Source organism: Trichomycterus rosablanca, chromosome 12, assembly GCF_030014385.1.
Source record: "Trichomycterus rosablanca isolate fTriRos1 chromosome 12, fTriRos1.hap1, whole genome shotgun sequence".
Classification (NCBI taxonomy): Eukaryota; Metazoa; Chordata; class Actinopteri; order Siluriformes; family Trichomycteridae; genus Trichomycterus; species Trichomycterus rosablanca.
This window is the reverse complement of record NC_085999.1, coordinates 23,136,653-23,151,835: the sequence shown is the minus strand read 5'-3', so window position 1 is coordinate 23,151,835 and position 15,183 is coordinate 23,136,653. Positions and strand designations below refer to the sequence as shown.

At 39.6% G+C, this 15,183-nt stretch overlaps 1 long non-coding RNA gene across 1 annotated transcript; it reads left to right on the top strand.

Moving 5' to 3' along the window:
* The first annotated feature begins 213 nt into the window (after positions 1-213).
* Positions 214-14,919, top strand: LOC134324008 (uncharacterized). Its single transcript, XR_010014136.1, has 3 exons — positions 214-597; positions 14,239-14,367; positions 14,501-14,919. It is a non-coding gene; the product is annotated as an uncharacterized LOC134324008 (long non-coding RNA).
* Positions 14,920-15,183: the final 264 nt, after the last annotated feature.

Here is a 15,183-nt window from a genome sequence, read left to right as displayed (position 1 = left end):
TTTGCACTGCCTAGTACAGTGTGACTGACAACCAGTTAACCAATCACAATCTGATATATAAACCTATTCCCGCCTATTTAAATTTTGGCGCCGCCTTAATTGGGCGCGGAAGTTATCGTCAGTTCCATTTACCTTATAAGGTCACGCACAGAATTGGTTTACATCTGACGCTCCACCCCTTGCGCGAGTGCTTCGGCTTGCTCTTGCAAGTTGGCTGCTGCTGGAGCGCTGCGAGTGAAGTATTTACCGAGTGGCTAGCTGGATTTACGTAGGGGAAATGTGGAATTAGCATTCCAGCAGAAGAACAGGGAATATAATTATACAGCTGTTTGTGGTGAAACATGTATTTCATATACTGCTCTATAATGCACCTTTATTTAAATTAGGCTGCTTTTTACCGAACACGTCACTTACGGATCAAAGGGGTTGTGAATACAACGCTGGTTTTGACAGAGGTTGCAGTTTTCGGTTCTTTGAGGATAACATTGCTTAAAAATGGACGTGCTGGCGAATTACAGTATTTTTCAGGAACTTCAACTTGTCCATGACACCGGCTACTTCTCTGCAATGCCGTCTTTGGAAGAGAACTGGCAGCAGGTGAGCTCACGCCGTTACTATGGGGACGTGGTTACGGGCTTCGTCTAGAATCCACATAACACCTTGCTAAACAGTAACTATGACAACCAGTCTACATTCTTACGTCCTAGTTCAGTGATTTACTTGGCGGTCGTGATTATTAAAGCATAAAGCACTATACCGCTTTATGCAAAAGTTTATATGCTCGCATACTTAACAGCTAAATATTACGTGTAACTTTTAAACTTATTTTTAACTTTTTCCTTTTTGAAATAACTGAAAGTTCGCAGATTTACCTGTTTTTTAAGCCAAGAGTTTCCATTTAAATGATGAAAATAGTGCAGTAATAGTAATAATAATCATTTAAGACTGTTTACTGTTTTAGTGTTAGGGTGACACTGTGGTGTGGTGGGTAGCACTGTCGCCTCACAGCAAAAAAAGGTCCTGGGTTCAGCTTCCAGGTGGAGTGGTCTGGGTCCTTTACATCTTTTCCATGTGTATGTGCCCTGCGTGTGCTTCGGTTTCCCCCACAAGTCCTGTGCAGTCAGATGAATTGGAGCTACTAAAACTGCCCAGTGTGTTTGTTTTTGTGTGTGTTCGCCCAGTGATGGACTGATGCCCTACCGGGAATGTTTTCTTTTTTTGTCTAGTGCATCGGACCACAACCCTAAATAGGATAAAATGGTGGGTAGGGAATGAAGGATGATTGTTGCTGCAAGTCGCCTAGAAAACCTTAAATAACAAAGCAAGGCAGTACTGGCAATTTTTATACATGATATTGACTGATCGGACAAGGTTAACTGACTTGTGCAGAAAGTGGACATAGTGGGATAAGCAAAAGGTAAAAAGGGAAAGTTCTGCAGGGAGAGTTGGATATAAATAAATAATTTTGCAATGCAACGTTAGTATTGTTTGGCATGGACGATAAGGTTACAAATACTGTAAAGCTTGTGTGTATGCCGATCTATTCATATAAAAACTATATTTTTCTGTAGCCATGGCTGTTGACATTTACACCCCCAACCCCCAGGGTTTCTCAATACTCTGTATCTTGTGTTCTCATTGGCTGGAGCTCAACACCGCACTCACTGCCAATCACCACCTAATGGCAACACTTTTTAACGCTACAACACACCTGGGCATTGTCCGGCCCGCGGGCTACACCCGGCCCTTTGGCTGTCCCCATGAGGTCAGTGGCAATTAAAAATCAGACGTAAATAAATGTACATCACACATGCAATACAACAGGATTGTTTTTATTTTAAAGGGGTCGGTATTTCTTTAAATTTACTTAAGTTTTAGTGTACTTGTGTGTGAGTGTATCCAGCTTCATTGTAATGTGTTAGCGAACAGAACTGAGTGCGTTTGATAGAGACGGTACAAGACATGAACTTCAAAGTATTTACTTACTTAAGTATCATAATTTAAATCTAGGGTTTAAATCACCATTACGGTACTAAACACACAGAGAAATACAAGAACTTGAACTATGCAGAGCGTCACATCTGAAGCTTTGCTAGCTAAACTTTAAAAGCAACAGGGACTGTTTATTAAGTTTTACACATTCAGTACTGGAGCTGTAAAGATCAGCTTTGTGATTTCCAAAAATAATGTCCAACTGTGTAAAATTAATTTAAAAACCTGCACATTTTGTTCACAATTGTTTTCAAGAAAGTTGATTAAATAATAAAACAATGTTGATGTTTTTATACTGCCTGCTTCTTATTTTCATTGCCTTATTGTCTATTCATTATTGTCTATTCATTGCCTTATTGTCTTATCTATTCTTAACAGAAACAGCTTATTAAAACTGTACAGTACAATATACTGCTTTTTATAAAGAGATAAAATTAATATTGAGCAGAATTAAGTTCATCCTATTGGTCCAGCCCTCCACAACAGTCCCAGTTTCTCATGTGGCCACTTGGAAAATTTAACTGCCTACCCCTGCACTACAGGATACTGAGTCGCCAACTTCTTGAGTCTGCGAGCAATCAGTGAGTGATCAGGGTACAAATCACATAGTGTGAACTAGGCATTAACAGTCAATTTTAAGTTAGTTAGGAATCCAAGATTTTACTTCAGGTCATAATATATAGTAGGATCCATAATACTCACTAGAGTGTCCTAAACTGTCAGCAACTCAGTGGCATTCCATCTGCTAGTGTGTGAACTTGAAAACATACTGAGTTAGGCCTGGATTCTACAACATGATCATAAAACCTGCAATGGATTCAGAAAGTATCCAGAATTTTTGCTTTTTTAGGTTGTTAATTTGATTTATCATTTTACCCATTACTCTACACTTAATAGCCCATAATGTTGAGTTGTTTTGATAATTATTATCAGAAATTTAAATTTAAATGTAGTTTAAAAAATGTCATCTTTATGATCAAATTTTGACAAGGCATAATAGCAGGACAATGATGTAAAACAATATCTATGGCAGTGAGTGTTCCCAGGACCACTGTGGCCTTAAACACTGAAAGAAATGGAAGAATCTAGGAACAGTGTTGAGCCTTTTTAAAGGGCATGACCTTAGACAGGGAGGTAAGGAAGAACTCAGGTAACTCTATAAGAGCTTCAAAAGTCCTGCACAAGACAGAGTGGCAAATCCACAATGCAATAATGTGCAGGCATTTAGATGATGCAGCGGTCCCGCTAACATATGGGTCCGAGCCTCATTGGTCCTGTCGGATGGCCAGGCATTTACACAGACACAATTGGCCAAAGGCCCAGGAATTTGGATTCTGACCCGCCGTGACCCTGACCAGATTTGATAAACTTGAAAAATTAGTGTGCAAAATGTCTGGGGCTTTGACTACTTTCTGATTCCACTGTATGTTGCTGTGTCACACCAACAGAAAAAAGATGACAACCTCGAAGTGATGAAGTCAATCAAGTTATTAGGAACTTGTCTTGCTGTAATGACAAGTAATCTTGCTGGTGGTCTTGCTGTAATGACAAGTAATCAGAAAATTGTAGTATTGTTGATTTAATAGTGCAACCACAGACCTGCCAGGGAAGTAAAACAGCATCATTAACCTAGGGGCATGATGCATTGGAAAATGTTATCAAATGTTAATTACCACAGTATAGATAAATTAAATGCTGTATATGTGGACAGGACTGGGCACTGTGGGTGGGTCGGTAAACAGGGACAGAGCACTGCATCACTTTGATGAAGTCCTTATTAAGCCCCCAGTTCCCAATGGGACTGTGACTGCTGGCACCACCCCAACCCTTTTTTTCGTGAACAAAGACACCATCTCTCACTGTCAGACAAAGAGAGGAAAAGTGAAAGCAGGAGTAAATTTCTTTAGGAGCTTTGTGTATTTACTGCACAGCAGTGTCTATTTTAACAGGAAAGAAATTTGTAATTTCAGCAGTAACCTGCAAGAAAGGTTCAATTAAAGAGGCTGTTTGTTCAACAAAAGACTCCTATAGTCTTTGCTCCCCTTTCCTAGTAGCACCATCCAGAGAGGTCCTCTGCACTTTACTCTAGAGACAGTCTGAGCAAGTGGTAAAGCTTGGGGAATAATTCTGTGAAGGTAAACAACTCTATTAGAACCAAGCAAGGCACCCTGGCCAATTAGATCATTTTTTGTTCTACTCTGATTAGACAGAGATCGCATGTACTGTCTAAACACTTTATTTGTTGAGATAAAATGCTTAGACATGGCATTCCAATGTGTATTCCAATGTGTTTGCTAGTTCATCTTGTGTACTTCCTGATAATGACAAATGAGTAAACTATTAAGAGTGGGCGATCTCTTCTTGGCAGCCCAGCAGCATGGCTGAGGAGGATACAGATGCATTTGGGACTGACAAATGTACCATCAGTTATATGAAACTAATTTAGATTTTACACAGCAAGCATGTAACCACCTAAAATGTAAGCACCCAATATTATTGAAACCTCATGTAGGTGGAACTGCTCCATAGCCAAAAGAGTAAGCTAAATTAACTAACAATAACAAAGTAACTTAAGAAGGTACTCCCTTTAATAAAATAAGTAATCACTGTAAAGATATCAATGATGTATTGCCACATAACTTGACCAATAATATAATAATACCCAACAAAATGGTTGGAAACAAATGTTTTAGATAGGAATGTTAATGATTAATCAAAATCTGACAAAGACATTTATGCTGTTGGGTAAAAAGGTAATTCAGATAAATTTTTTTTTTTTTTTAGCTTTTTTAGAATTAAGAGCTGTTCTACAGATCTCTTTTATACACAAAAGTGCTGTTAAATTCTCACCCCAACTCACCTATGTGGCAGTTATGTTAACAGATGTGTTGCAAAAACTACCTGGACAGGAAAACTGTTGTATGCATTTATATCATTTAAATCATGAACGGTGGAACAATCACACCTCTCACATTCTTGGTTGACTTTAGAAACAGCTTGATATCTTTGACGTCATAACTTCTATCCCTATACTCACTAAGTGGATTTCCTATTGTGCTTGAGTCTGAAAGAAAGTCATCACTACTAATGTCTTCAAGGTCCCTGTCTATTTTCTTGGTCCGAGTTTTTTCTTCAGTTTGACTGGCTATTATTTAAGCTGGTATTTTGAACACAATATCTTCTGCTTCCAATATTTTACTGTTTTCCTCAGGTTCATGGTTTTGGATAGTATTTTAGTATTTTCCCTCATATCTTTAACCTCTTTTCTGTGACTGGGGTTTTCAGATGTCCCAGCACATTCAGAGCTCAGTTCTGTTCCTTGATCTGGAGCTGTCTCTGTTTCAGAGGGCTTGGCCACTAAAGTGTCCACACCGACAGTGTCAGCCAGATGACATTCCTCCACATTTCTCTGCTTTTCAAATTTTCCTGTCCTCCATTGTGTTTTTCTGTTCTTATGTTTGATGTGTGAGCCACCAAAACTACACCATTCTCAACTAATTTGTTCGCTAGTGTAAAATGACAATCACACTGTTCATTCTTGACGCAGATATAATACAACCATGTCCTACAACCTCTCCCACTGCTAAACTACATTCCTTTACACTCACCGCCAATGCCACCCTAACCGCGTGACGCCACATGAGGAAACTAAAATCACCTGCACCTCCTGCCATTGTGCTCTAGCCAGCACGTGGCCGGAGGCCGAGCGGTCTCTCAAAACAAACTCAAACTATACCAAACAAAAATTCCGCAGCAGGACAGTAAAGGGAAAATGATACCAAAAAAATAAAGTACTTCCAAAAAAGTAGAATAAGAAGATAAAATAGGTAGAAATGCTCAAACTTGGCACAAAGGCCACACCTTACACATGCTCACCATGCACTCCGCTCACTCAGTTCCAGCATGCACTCTGACAGAGAGAGAGAAAGAAAGAGAAGGAAATAGAGATCAGTCAAAGCTCAGCTTAATTCTTTGTGCAGTGACTCATCTCCACTTAGTATTTTAAATGAGATCATTGGCTCAAAAAAAGAGTAAAGCGCTAAGTGTTGCTCCTCAATATCCTATACACTCTGAAGATTCCTATTACAGGATGAGGTAATCTTTTTGACTAGTTTTGCCTTGAAAACTTTCAAATTTACATTTACATATTTGGCATTTAGCAGACGCTATTATCCAAAGCGACTTACAGTACTGTGACAGTATATTGTCTAAACAAGTAAAGGTTAAGGGCCTTGCTAAAGGGCCCAACAGTGGCAACCTGGCAGTGGTGGGGCTTGAACCAGCAACCGTTCAATTACTAGTCCAGTACCTTAACCGCTAGGCTACAACTAGCGAATAAAAGCCTAAAGAGTTTTTGAAGTAAGTTTAACAGAGCTGCAGCAGTGGCCTCATCTGTGGTGCAGACAAGTGTGATGGCAACAGATGCACCTGCTGAACCAGCCTGCACTGATGCAAAGCATGATTGCTTCAAACAGAATAGCTCCATGTAAGTGTTATTTATACAATAAACAGATTTCAGCACCTCGGTAAGCACATTGACATCAGAGGGCCAAAATCTAAAGTTCTGCTTGGTCAGACACAGAAACGTAGCTGACTTCCCTGGCCTACCTTCAAAGCACACTCTTGCCAAAAGGCTGCTGTTTTGTGACCTTCATTACAGTCAGGAGTTAATGGACTGAAAAGCTATTCATCAAGTTCCAGTTAGATTTTCTTTTTGTGTCTCAGTAGTGGTAGTGTCAGACACTGGTAATTGGGTTTGAAGTAACTTCACTGTAAAAGGCTGCGTGAGAGTGATTCAGGTGGGGTGAAGTCTTTGTTGTCTCAGTTGACCTTGCTCTTTGTATGTGTGTTTGGGGGATGAGGTCATTGTTTCACAGAAAGTCTGCAAAAGGGGTTTGTGTAGGTGGTTTTGTGTGCCAGTGTTTATATGACTAATACTGAGACACAGAGAAAGAGGGACAGACAAGCAACACTGGAAAAAGTGAGACTGTTGTCTACAGTGGTAGCCTAGTGGGTAGAGCTTTGGGCTATCAATCGAAAGGCTGAGAGTTTGAATCCCAGCTCTGCCATGCTGCCACTGTTGGGCCCTTGAGCAAGGCCCTTAACCCTCTCTGCTCCAGGGGCGCTATACAATGGCTGACCTTGCGCTCTGACCCCAGCTTCCAAACAAGCTTGGATATGCGATGAATTTCGTGGTATTGTACAACTGTATATGTATATATGACAGTAAAGACATTCTCTGTCTATTGTTTTGAATTTGATGACGACAAATTGCTACAGTTACCCTGTTTCACTACCAGCTAGCTAGGCATTTTGTCTGTTGTTTAAGATATTACAAAAGAAGAAGAAATTGTTGACAGATGAAGACACTTGGATTAAGATCAGGGCTAATTGCTGGCCAGCAACAGTATTTTTTTTCTTTCTTAGCCATTGTTGTGTATTTTTGGATGTGTGATTTGGGTCATGATCCTTCTGTACAACTTGTTATGTTAAATTAAAACCTAGTTTGACTTGCCACGTTTCCACCACTTCCTGGAAGGTTCTTGACAAATGTTCTCAGTTGGATTGGACAAGAAATAAATTCAGATGCGTGGAATGTGTTTCCTTCTTAGGGCTACCTTGTCACTGCTGCCTTGTCACAATCTCAAGCATTGCATTCTGTGTTTGAATACAAATACTTATCCAAAGAATATTTAACACGATGTGAAACAGATGACCAGAATAATGCCATCAGTTGTTTTTTCACAGTGATTTGGCATATAAAATGAATTTATTGTATTTATGGTTAACAGTTTTATTTAGAATCACCATTCAGCTGTATTTGTGAATTTTGTTGACCAGGCTCTTTAGCTGCTGTACAAGTATATTCCTGTTTGCTTCCACTTTCACCTTGTCCAATGCATAGCCTTATGATTTTATGACACAATGCCTTTTCTAACTGTCTCTGACAAACAACAGAAGCTGAACTCTCTAAATGAAAGGTCCCACATTAGAGGAGGTGCTCCCAGCTTAACGCAGTAGGGTAAGAAGTGCAAAAGAAGATAGACGTAGTCTAAACACTGAAAGAGGGTTAGCAAATTGATGCAGCAGATGTAGTTAAGCAACACTTGAATTTTTTGAATATATTTATTTTGTTTATGCATTTTCTCCCTTTTGCTCTCGACTTTTTAGCGCATCCATTTGCCTGATTGCATTACGCTTACCCTCCACTGATGCCGATCCCCGCTCCAATTGAGAACAAAACTGACACACGACCTCTTAGACACGTGTGCAGTAGCCGACTGCATCTTTTCACCTGCACTAGGTGAGTTCATATGCGTGTATGTAACAAGAGCTCTGCAGATAATATCCATGCATCCATGAGGACCATGCATCTTCTGGACAGACACCTCCTGCCATCAGATCTCTTTTAGTTGCACATCTCCCTTTGTCCTGCCACACTCTCTCCTCCCTTCTTGTTCAGTTTTTGTTTTCCAGTGTGTTATTCCCCCACCCATACAACAATCTGTTTGCAGTGAGTAATGAAGATAAGTCTGGAGTGAGGCAGATGAGGATACCCAATGTGAGCACACACACAGTATCTTTTACTTAGTCTCTTTAATATTTTAATAAGCTGTTAAACCCTTTTCATCACCCCTAGTAATCTTTCTGGAATACTGTAATGTAAATCACTCTATACTGATTAGATTACCCCAATGCCCCCAGCTAATGTCCATTTTGTATGTTTGGCATAGACAATCCTTTTTCCCTAAGTTATTCTACTTTGCCTGCTACTTTGTCACTTCAGTATAATTTTGACAGGGCAAATGACTAATATTTAGGTCACATTTGCAGTAGTGAATTTGTATTTATATTCCGCTTGTGCTTATCTGTTGCACTTTTCTAGTAATGTTTAAAACATATTTTAAAACAGTTGGTATTTCCATTTGACTCATTAGACCCTAATGGAGATGCAGTTTTATACTATTAGCTTACAAGGACTGCCACTGTGAAATAACTCTTTTTAATGTAGAGAAGACATTTTAAGCATGTTATATAGGGATGCTTTTTAGCCATTTAGAAGTTAATATTAGTTAGTTGTAGCCTTGCGGTTAAGGTACTGTACAAGTAAGCAGAAGGTTGCTGGTTCAAACCCCACCTCTGCCAGGTTGCCATTGTTGGGCTTTTGAGCAAGGCCCTTAACCCTCAATTGCTTAGACTGTATAATGTAAGTTGCTTTGGATAAAAGCATCTACTAAATGCTGAAAATATACATATAAATTTGCTAGCTGTAAGCTTATGTCTCAAATATCACTGCAGCCTTTGCAGCTGATGGTACCTGTTGCTCCAGAGCTTGAAAAATAATTTCAAACAGGTTCTAGCACAAGGAAGAAGGAATAAAAATAAAAACATTCATATGCACATGCATGCATTAGATAAGTCGATGGATAGAGCTTTTAAAACTGTGTGTGAGCACTTAACCTGTTATGATCACTTGTGCTGTGTAGCAGCTGTAAGGTTCTGTGGCGTCAGTAGAACTTACCACTCGTTCCTGGCATCACAGGCCTTACAGAGCAGCAACGAGCGTGGCCTTAAATAATTGGCCAGCTCGTTAGGGCGAACGACCTGCAGCTGCGGTTCCCTTATTTAAGGGAGCCTCGCCAGGCTGCAGGCGTCGCACCTTCTGCTTTCGTTTCCTTTCTTTGTTTGGCACTTCGGTGTCCGTGAGGGCTGATGGCGGCTCCTCCACACTTCTTTCTTAGGACTAGGTGGTACCCCTGGTGGCACAAGGCCATTCGGGTGTGTAGACTGCAAGGTCGAGGTAGTTAGTCTTTTGCTTTTGCCTCTCTTAGAATTAGCGTGGTGTGATGCCGTGCAGCCCTCGTGTTGCTTTTATTTTCACGCTTAGCCTTTAGCACTAGCGGTAGCGATCAGCGTCGAGCTACAGCGCTGGTTGTGAACTCCGCTATAGTGCTTTTAATTATTATTATCATTGGATTTCAAAACCGCTGGGTGGCGACACCGTTAAGCGTTCGGCTGTATCGCCAGCAACCCCGGTTCGAATCCGCATCTATGAGCTTGCTTAACTGAGTCCCTGACGGGTTCTCTTGCTCTCATTTGGCAGTGCTCCCACGCTCCTTTCTTAGGACTAGGTGGTACCCCTGGTGGCATAAGGCCATTCGGGTGTGTAGACCGCAAGGTCGAGGTAGTTAGTCTTTTGCTTTTACCTCTCTTAGAAATAGCGTGGTGCAACACCGTGTAGTCTTTGTATTCCTTTTATTTTCAACGCTAGTGGGTTCAGGAACCGCGGGATGGCCACGCCGTTAAGCGTTCGGCTGTGATGCCATAACCCGGTTCGAATCCAACTCCTTTCCGGTTTCCTATAACAGACTGGCTTCCTTCCAGCTACGGCGGATGATGGAGCCTTCTGTTCCCCCGAACTGCGCCATAGGTGATTTCGGGGGGCTTTTCAACGCTAGTGGGTTCAGGAACCGCGGGATGGCCATGCCGTTAAGCGTTCGGCTGTGATGCCATAACCCGGTTCGAATCCAACTCCTTTCCGGTTTCCTATAACAGACTGGCTTCCTTCCAGCTACGGCGGATGATGGAGCCTTCTGTTCCCCCAAACTGCGCCATAGGCGATTTCGGGGGCTTTCTAGTTTTTTAACAGGTGTGCTTCTGCCCGATATCAGACACTCCCCCTATAATGCATCTAAGTAGTATCATCATTGGGTTTCGAAACCGCTGGGTGGCGACGCCGTTAAGCGTGTGGCTGTACCGCCAGCAACCCCGGTTCGAATCCGCATCTGTGAGCTTGCTTAACTTAACTTTTGACTTTCTCTCTTCTTTCAAATCGGTGTGTTTCCACTGCTGTGTCGACAAGCGAAGGGTCCGCCGATTGCTACCTACACTAGCCAACCGCTGTGCTGGGGCTAGGTTTCCAGCGGAGGTTTTTATCCCCGCGTCAGTTCGCTGTAGCGCCTTTAGCGCCTACACACACACACTTGCTCACCCGTGCTACATTAGCGTGCTGGTAACGCGCCCGGCTCCCTCCGAAACGACCGGGGTTCGCGTCCAGCATCCTTTACTTTTTCCCTTTTTGTTTTGTAGCCTGCATCGCCCAGCGGCATCCATCGGGGTTCCCGATTGGTTTTTGTTTCTGTTTTGTGTTTTGTGTTATTTTCTATTTAAAAAATTAATTTATTATTTCCCAATCTCCGCACTTGAGTCCTCTTTCTCCCACATAACAGCAGGAGGCATTTGTGTCTGCATTATTATTTTTTGTCGGCCAACATGCTTTTTTAACCATTTTTTTCCGTGCCCTGTTTTTGTTTTGTAGCTATCTGTCTCTCTGGGTTTTGTCCTGTGCCTGTTTATTGGATTCTGATTCTGTGATTTCTTTGTCTGCCTGTTACCTGACCTCTGATATGAACTATGATTTTTTTCACTGCTATTGTGTCCTGCTTCCTTTGCCAGCCAGTTATTTTTAATACTTGTTTTGAATGTTTTCAACTATAAGCTCAAATGTTTGCTTGATCTTTTTAAACATAAACATACATATTGGTAACAATATAGACCAATTAGAATATAGAAATTCTGTGTTATATTTGATGGTTTCTCGTAGAGAGCTTTCCTTTATGTATCTGCAGTGTTTGTCAATTTTGTACAAATGGGTTATGTGTCCACTGAGAAATAATGCTTAATGAACAGCATCCAGTGCTTTTTATTAAATAATTACCATTGCATCTGTGTTTCGTGTTTAGGTGAGGTATTTTCTTATTAGTAGATACTGCCTCATTAGAGCTCTTGTAATAATAATTAACTTTTTTTTAGATGTCATGAAACTGAAACTGGCTGCACGGTGGCTCAGTGGGTAGCACTATTGCCACACAGCAAGAAGGTCCTGGGTTCGATTCCCAGGTGGAGCGCTCTGGGTCCTTTCTGTGTGGAGTTTGCATGTCCTTCCTGTGTTTGCTTGGGTTTCCTCTAGGTGCTCTGGTTTCCTCCCACAATCAAAAAACATACTATCAGGTTAATTAAAGGTACTAGGTCCTTCTAAGTATGACTGTGTGTGTGAGTGTGCACGTATGTTTGCTCTGTGTTGGACTTTCTGCCTTTCGACCAGTGAATCAGACCCACAGCAACCCTTAATAGGATAAAGCGGAAGAAAAACAGACAATGATTGAATGAAGTAATTAATGAATGACTGAAATTAGGCCCTAATGTTCTGCCAAGGATTGTCAATATGCATCTTCTCATGCACACAACTTATATAATTCTCATAGTAACTTTTTGTGAAAAAAGCTCTGACAAAGGATGCTTTATAAAGAAATGGCTTCTATCACGTTGCTCTGTGACCAGTGATCAGTTTTTAATCTTTGAGGAATTACCTTGGCATTCACTATAGTGTGAGTAAAATTAATTATTCTGGTTTATTGTGCATTTTAACAAAATACACAACTTTCTATGCTTTCTTTGTTGATGATGGAAATAGAGTAGAGTGATACTCTAGTAGTCAATGCTTGGATCCCAAGCTGACTTTTGGTCTAAACCAATCAATTTGTGTGAATTTTGCATGACATTTTAGGTAAGAAAATTAGGTTGTCATTTAAAGTGTAATTCAGTCGAGTACTAGAGCTAGAATTGTCATAGTAACCCTTTTGAGACAGGGGCACAGTGTTCCTATAGAAAATATATGGTGACTGATTGACTATGATAAAAAGGTTTAAGATAAAAAGCATTTATATTGTAAAAGAATAGATAAAAGCAAGCCTGGCTGTTACTTTAGCTAAATTGTCTTATCATTTCAACTTGGCATTTATTTATTTCTGTGTAATAATCAAAATTTATGTAACAAGTGTGCACTAGCAGAGGTAAATAAAAAGGGGCAATTGCTATTTAACAAACTGTACATGTCAAGATTATGTTATAAGAAATACATAAAATCAACAGAAATAGTTCTCATAATCAGCTGTCCACCAATTTAAGCAAAAACTAGTACATTATTTAAAAGTTAAGATATTTCATTAATTTTCTAATTTTACTGTACTTAATTTCATTTATTCTTATCCAAGCAGAAAAGAATGTTTGAAAATACTGACAAACTGGCAATTTTAGGTTCATTATGCATCACACCATAAAGATGATTTAAACTGAGAATGTGACTATTGCTGCAAAGGATGTTGCGCCTGTTTATATCTAAGCCACTGTGCATTGATTTTTGCCAGTCTCTCTGTGGATTTGGCAGGTGCTTACCAGCAACAGACCCAAAAAGGAAAAAAGCCAGAGCTGAAGTTCAGCCGATTGCAGTGCCAAAAGAGTTTCACAGCATGACTATAGGCACAAAAAGGGAAACAAAACAAAACAATTGCAACTAGTTTTGTGGAAAGGGATAAATATTGATGCACAGTAATGTGTGTTTAGTTTTGCATCATCTCACACACCAAGTCGATCCTATGCTTTTATGGAGAGCATGTGGGAAGATTGTGTTTATTATGTTTCAGTTGGCATTTAAATACATCTAAACTGTAATGAGGTACAACTTTAGTGAGTTGTGTAAAGAAATAGAGAAAGCAACATTGGCGACAAACACATGTGGAACATTCAGTGGTCTGTTGATAAAACACAGCAATTATTTTTACTTGGAATAATAATTGGGACTTCAGAAAAACTGGAATGCAGCACCAGAAAAGAAAAGCTTTAGAACATATTAGTGGAAGAAATGGCCAAGGCAGGATATTGTTGCTCAGAAGAGCAAATAATAAAAAGTTGAAGAAAATTAAGAAAAAGGACTTAAAAAAAGAATTATCACGCAGTTTGTCGGGTTAATTTACTTCCTTACTTTACTGTCCTTAATGGCATGCTGGGTAATAACTGGGGCGTTGGATTTATCAGCAACAACACTAGAAATGACCAACCCTGCATCACCGCCACTCTTGGCCATTAATGACGGTAGGTTGACTACATCATCCATTAGCTTTCAAATAGTGTTATTATATTTCCATGACTACCTACAATGTCTGTGGGCGATTTGTGTCTGTAATGTGTTTAAAATATGCAAAAACTTTATCTGAAACTGTAGAATCCAGTTGATATACAACAAGAAAATGATTAGCCAGGGTAACAGTATTACACTGCAATTAAAATGTTGTATGTATGTATTGTATGTATTGTATGTATTATTTATATAACTATATACATAGATATGTAGATATAAATATTGTAGTAATAACAAACAAATAATAAACACATTTATATTGCCTTTAGATATTAAGGAAATCAGTGAACCAACCACCAGCTTAGCTACTGAGACTTCTGTACCAGATAGCTGTGTTGCTGCTGAGGAGGATGAAAAAAATCAAGAGCAACCAAATTGCAGGAGCAACCAAAGAAGTTGTATGTATTTTTTTAACCATGGGCGTTTTAAGGAATGTTAAGGAAGCATATTGTTTCAAAATGTACCCATTAATACAAAATCATTTTGTATTAATAATATTTTGTATTAAGCCTATGCTGTTGTTTCACTCAGAAAAAAGAAGAGATAAGACATACAGGATTTCCTGGAGTACATAAAAAAAGCAGATTCCAGAGCTAAGGGGAGAGACAAGAGGATGCTGCAATGCATTCTGCAGTCAACATCTGCTCTGCTGGGGCTGGTGGAAAGAATGGTCACTGTCATAGAGGGAGTCAAGGCTCAGGACAAATAATTATATGTTCTAATAATAACTGGATTACTGGATTATTAGTAGTTTATTTGTTTTGCTGATAATATTGAATTTGTAAATAGTTGTTACTGCTATGCAATAACTATTATTAACTAATAATAACAGTTAACAATAACTACTATTATATGCAATAAATATTCTTGTAGTTCACACATTGTTTACTTTATTATTATTTATTTTTTATTTTTTTTGGAGTGTTTTTCTTTATAAATAAAACTGTTTTTTTTGGGACCTAAACTCGTGGTTGTCCTTGCTTCTCCCCTTGGACCTCTATTACACCACTGCATTTTACACCATCACAATCTGCTTGAAGAATGGGATAAACTGCCCGAATCCAATTGTACAAGCTTGTAGAGACATATCCAAAAACCTGCAGCTGTAATTTCTGCAAGAAGGTGTTATACGAAAAATTTAATAAAGATTTTGAGATATTTTATTTGTAATGAATTTTCAGTTTCATTAATGAGTGATTAAGTGTAGGTGGATG